Here is a 6,546-nt window from a genome sequence, read left to right as displayed (position 1 = left end):
CAAATTGATGTTTATATTTAATACTATGTTGTGCCAATGCTGTAGTTTTGATATTTTTTATATTTTTACAATTAGTCTTATGTTGATCAATTCTTCTTTTTCTTTTTTAAATAAATAAATAAAAGAAATACGAATTAGGAAAGCCCCAAAGAAAAAAAATTCATTTAGTTATTACCACGAAGTTAAAAAAAACTCGATAATTAAACAAAAGTTAAGTAGCCGTTTGTTAAAAATTTCTGATAATTTATATCGCTTAATAGTACAAGAACCCGAAAGAAGAAAAAAGGCAGTTATTTTACCCCAATCGTTTATTAATTTAATGAAAACTATGTATAATTACTACTCAATATTGATGAGTCTTCCAAGCATAGGTAGGGGGAATAAAAAATGGCAGCTTTTTTAAAACGCAAAAAAAAATTAAAGTTTTTATTTGGAGGTCTAGAGAGAGACCACTTTATTTATCTATGCTGCCTAAATACATCAGGTTGCTATCTCACACAGCATACTTATCAATCTGTAATCGGACATATATAAATTACACATACATGGTATAATCAGAAAAAAAAGAGATACAATAATAAGATATAATAAACTTTTTTTTTTCCCTACAGTTTCCTTTTACGATCAATTTCGGTCTGTACAACAAATACAAATGTTTCAATTCATTCCTATATATCTCATTTCTGCTCCTCCAATTTCACACTTTCACAAATTTTTAATTCACCCGATCAACAAATTCGCTCTCCGGAATTCATCCTCCTAGATCCTCTTCAGTGACCCGCTAAACAAATTCAATATTAGACGGCAATGTGAGATCAGACCATCATTCATAGTCACAGCAGTAGATCAGTTTACCAAAAACAAACAAATAGATACGTTTTACGAGAATAAGACTAACACATAGATTAAAAGGAAAATATAATAAAAAACCGGTTACAGGAAATAAGTTTAAGGATAAATAAGTTTAAAAAAACAAAACATAAAAAGCAATAGTACTAATAAAATAAAATAATTTAATGAATAAATACGTTAAAACACACAAATAGAGAGGTCAACATATTAAAATAAATAAATAAAACAAAGAATAATCTCCGAGCTTCTAATTTAACAGCAACATTAGAAAGCCTTGGAGAACACAATTTATAGTAGAGTAAATTTTCTAAAATATGAGCCATAATAGAGCTATTTACTTTCAATTCCCGAGAGAGAGTTTTTAAAGCGTAAAGTTTCTTAAAAAAATCAGAATTTGTGAATTTATTTTGAAAAATCTATACCTCAAAAACTATTCGACGTAAAGATGTCTATTAGCACTCAAAATAAAGCTAGTTTAATGTACTATCAACCCAATAGTTCCTAACCTCTTCCTTCCTCTCCATTCCTGACAATCCTCCGAGGCGCCTCAAAATAAGATAAGCCTTGAGAAGTTATTTGTAAAAATGTTTTTAGAGTGTTATCAATGGGTAGTTTCTTTACATGCCTTTATTATACCATTATGATTTTTCTTCAAATTTACTTGTTATATTTTATGTTTAGTTATTAACGTCAATAAATAAATATAATAAAATAAATAGTTCTATATAAATTCTTGGAGAAAACAACCATAAATGCTATTATGTTATTTCTGTATGTGTTTTGTCATGCTAAGCATATAATTAAACCCATTGTATTTTTACTCCTTAGTAGATACAATAAATCAGAACAACTAAACTAATTGGGCCCGTATCTCAGTGGTTAAGACACAGTCTTACCAATTTGATGTCTTTTGGCGGTACCGGTCCGAATCCGGCCTGGAGTATTGACTTTTTTCGCTGAGTGGCGGTCCCACTAAATGAAAAACTTTTGGACTCCGATGGGAGTCTTGGTCATAAAAAAAAATAATTTAAAACATCTCTAAATCGTGTAAATCCTTCTCGGTTAATGCCAAAGAGGGAAATCAGGATTTAGAGGGGGGCTTCAATGCCTGATACCAGATTGAAAGCAGCCCCCACACAATAGGGGTATAGGAATAGGGCACTACTGTCCTCTTCTTTGGCTACTTTATCTCTTCCCTTTACTACATCTCCCATATCTACTCATCGATTTATTTCGCCATTCAGTTATATTAATCATTGTTCATTCATGAAAAAAATAAAGAAAAAATTCATAATTTTAACTCAAATGACACATTAGAAGCGATATATCAATGAATGTTTAACTTGTACTTTATCAGAATATAAATCCTTAAACTATGACTTATACATTTGTTTTTTTATTTCTTTCTTGAAATTTAGAAATTTCATTTAAATTATTATTTAAACTAAGAATACAACAATTAAATTCGATTAAGGTATTATGATATTGAAGATTTCTGAAGAAACTACTAATTGGTATCACTCCAATAACATTCTTACATAGTAGGTCTCGAGGCCTTCTTCTTTTTAGGCGCTTCGTAGGAATATAAGAGGAAGGTAGTCTAGAAATTAAGGGTTTAGGTAATTAAGGATTTTATAATGCAACGATTGATATATGATTCGGACTAGAACAAGTACATAAAGGTCTTTATGGATGATTTTATTTGTGGTAAAGTAAGTAACATCGAGGAATCAACTAAGGATTTTATACTGTAAGGATTAGATACTCAAGGAAATACATGGTTATAGTTATAACTTAACTCCGTAAGTCCAAGTAGATCTTATTATAGTCATGTAAGAATTTTTTGTAATTGATTAGAAGTTTGGACCGTTTTTCTATTGTGTTGTAGCAATCGGAATCGACGAGCAGTTTCCTGTCTTTCTAGTCTTGCATGAGGATTCCAAGTTAGTCGTTTGTCTAGATTTGATCCTAGTTAGCGGATCTGTAGAGCTTAAACTTTTAATATTTTACGTAACTACAACTGACAAAAGAAATTGATAATGCAATCAAAAAGAGGTCGTTATGTAAATATTGATGTCCAACACTTTTAGTTTTCGGGAAATTTATCCTCTAATACCTCATATTTCACTGTTCGGCTAAAATTATTTGGTTCACCTTTCTTTTCATAGAGGGTTCTAAAGTAAATTTGTCTAATTCTACCTATTTTTATCGACTGATTTATAATCACTATTTATTGATCTATAATTAATCTTTAGACACTAAAAATTACGATCCTATTTATTTAAACTCATTATCTTACTTTATCTAAATTTATAAAATGATATAATGGATTTTTGATGTAGAAAACTAATCCCATTGATGGCCAATGCAATTATAATTTTTGTAACTTTCGAGTTCAAAGTTGAATGAAGGTTAAGGATAAAAGCTTCATTCACACTTTCGATTCAATGGAACTTACAACCAATGAATTCGAAGACTTAAAATGGAAAGCAGCAGTTCACAGTTTTGGGAAACTGCCTTCTTATGCAAAAACCTCTAAATTGTTTAAATTCTCATGAACCCCTATGTTATTGAGGTTGCTGAATTCAATGGAATGCATTTTTTTTTTAATAATATTTTCTGGTGTACAAATACAAATCTTGATTTTTCTATTACTAAAATCATTTTTTCTAATAAATTAAATGTTATTCTGATTATTAGTAGTTTATTGATAATTTTTACGTCAATGAAATTCACACTAAATTTGTTCCAATATGTAAACTTTTATGGAAAAATAGTTTCATCACAAAGGTCAATGAAGCTCATTTTTTTGGTCTATCAAAAATCACGGCTCACCAATATTGTTTGATGTGACAACCAATTACTCAATAAATTAGTGAGTTGGTTTATAGATACTTGAGAGTACGAAACCACACTCTTTTAGCGTGTGATTAGAAATTTCATTTTTTGAGGGTTTTTTCACACTTCCCACCACTGAACGGCAACTCCTGACGTGTTATCAACAATAACTATAAATATCAGATCCCTCAACCAATTCCTTTTCAACTCTAGCGGACGTCGCCTGGCAGCAACGTTGTAGTGTATCACAGTAATACGTAATGCATTCGTTTTAGAGGGTCACTATACGTTTGCTTGTTGCAGACATGAGAGGATTAGTTTGTTATGTTCCTAAAATGCCAGAGTTTTGTTGCTGTTCTGAATGTTTCGGTTTGAAAGGTCAAAGTTTGTTAATTTGTTAATTTGAGCTATTCCAGTGTATTATTAAAATAAAAGGTTTAAGGTTGCATGAACATGAAGATACTTAAGATAATTAAAATTTATAATAGTCCCGGAATAACAGATTATTCTTTCAAATAATTTAGCAATTGACTTTCTCAACTTGATAATAATGAGAAAAATAATAAGAAAAAATGTTCTAGATAAAGTATATTTACCAACACGATAAAAACAAATAATAAATAAATATTATGAAAGTGCTGAAATGTGTGTGTTTTTTTTTAACGTTCAAGATGTCAAAAATATTATATTTTTATAGAAAATATTATAATTAGCGATTATAGCTATTTACTACAAAAAAAGAGTTCGCACAAAAAATAAACATCAAGGAATTGCTGAAAAATCGATTGCCATTTTTTCGACATTTTATTGCAAGATTGATATTAGTAAAAGGGACTTGGTTTCGGGCTTATTTGATGGCTATTGTTAATACCTATCTATAATATCAATTTCGTACGAAAATAAAAATAACCATTTGTGAATATCTTGAAAATGTTAAATTAGAAGTTTAAAGCAAAAACGACATGTTCAGGCCCAAAATAATTATCTAAAATTCTATTAGTTTACAAAGCATTGTTCGACAACTCTTTTATAATGGAGTCACACCTGATGAAAACATATTTAAAATCGTACGTATTCAATCCCGCCATGAGTCACGTGAACGATTGCTTCTGATTGGCAGCCTAATGATCACGTGACAGGTCACGTGGTGCTTAAATCCAGGTCAAGCTAAAACATTAAATTCGAATCTCCCGCCATAGTTCACGTGACCAAAATCCTATTTTCAGGCGAATGCCCATGTCACATATAACTTTTTATATCTTAAATTAAAAAACTTTTTTACACAAATAATCTTCTCTTTTTCACTTATAATCATCATTTGAAATGACAATCTATAATTTGAAATGATTAAACTACTCTCAAACAATCATATAATAAATCATTAATCTAATCTCTTTCTGTTTATGTCTTATATGTTGCTAAAGGTTGACAACAAAAATGAACTAAATTCAAATTTCATAATGTAAAAATAATTTCTTAGCCTCAGCCTCTGTCTCTGTTTTATTTATTTATTTTTGTTTATAAAAATATTTGTACAGTTACTTCACACAAAATGTGAGCAGGGAATAATTAACCCTTTAAAAGTTATATTTTTTATTTTTTTCATATTTTACCACTGCAATAATTCTGTCAATAATATAGTAATATTTCATAATAATCAAATAAACATTCATCGTTGAAATAAAGTTTTAACAAATAGTGACTGTGATTAAATGAATTTTAATTTATGTTTTCAATGTGAGAAATTGTTGTTTGGACCTGGGCAGAATAGCCTGCATGAAGTTGTGTTTTTAAATCATTTAGTTCCAAAATTGTATTAAGATTGTCCCTGAGGAGGTAAGAAAAATAAAATTTGTTGGGACTAAAATGGATTAAAATTAAATCATTTATTAAAATAATATATATTTTTTTTATATTTTACCACTGCAATATGTCTGTTAATGATATAGTAATATTTCATAATAATCAAATTTATCACATAAGAGGTTTATGTAATTTCTAAGTTCCCCTATAAATTTACAATTTAACATTCAATTAATCAAATTCTTCCCGAATCCAATCATTACAGTCCAAAATCCTCTAATGCTCCTTACTTTGGGGTTCTACTAAACTATCAAATTCCTCTCAAATCCAATACCTAGAATAAAAAGTTCTTCGTCAAATCCTTAATGCTCCTTACTTTGTCACAAATCAAGTCATCCATCAGGACCTCAATGTTCCAGATGTTGCCGATTTGGCCAGAACCAGATACCATTCCTTCCATGATAAACTTCTCAACCACCCAAATCCACTTGTTTTTAACCTGGTTTCTCCTTCATTACCTAATAATCCTCCTAGGCGTCTGAAAAGAAGATGGCCTCGAGATCTTCTCCTCTAGAAATGTTATTGGAGTTCTATCAGTGGATAGATTCTCCACATGTTTGTATCATGTCACTATGTCACCTACAGCAAAGATTCAATTTTTACAATTAGTACATGTAGGTCCAGACATTGCTAAATTTGATAATTTCCATTATAGATGATTTGAAAATTCCTCACATAAAATGGCTATGTGGTATTGTTCTAAGTAACTAATTTCAGGCGTTTAGATCTTATTCTAATTAAGTATACACAATAGTAACCTATAGCGAAAAATAGAATTTTATATTTGATATCGAAACCTTCGAATTCTTCTCGTATTCAATCCTTACAATCCAAAATCCTTCGTAAAATCCTCAATGTTCCTTACTTTGTCAAAAATAAAATCATACATAAAGACCTTAATGTTCCCTATGTAACCGATCTAGCCCGAACCAGATATCACTCCTTCCATTATAAACTCCCTAACCATCCAAACCCCTCTAGTTTCTAACCTTG

General features: G+C 29.9%; 1 protein-coding gene across 3 annotated transcripts in view; it reads left to right on the top strand.

Moving 5' to 3' along the window:
• LOC106678872 (glutamate receptor ionotropic, kainate 2) overlaps positions 1 to 6,546 on the top strand; it is a 253,179-nt gene that overhangs the window by 192,032 nt on the left and 54,601 nt on the right. The window lies entirely within an intron of this gene.

Source organism: Halyomorpha halys, unplaced genomic scaffold, assembly GCF_000696795.3.
Source record: "Halyomorpha halys isolate HHAL.00 unplaced genomic scaffold, Hhal_1.1 Scaffold165.1, whole genome shotgun sequence".
Classification (NCBI taxonomy): domain Eukaryota; kingdom Metazoa; phylum Arthropoda; class Insecta; order Hemiptera; family Pentatomidae; genus Halyomorpha; species Halyomorpha halys.
This window is presented reverse-complemented; position numbering and strand designations above follow the sequence as displayed.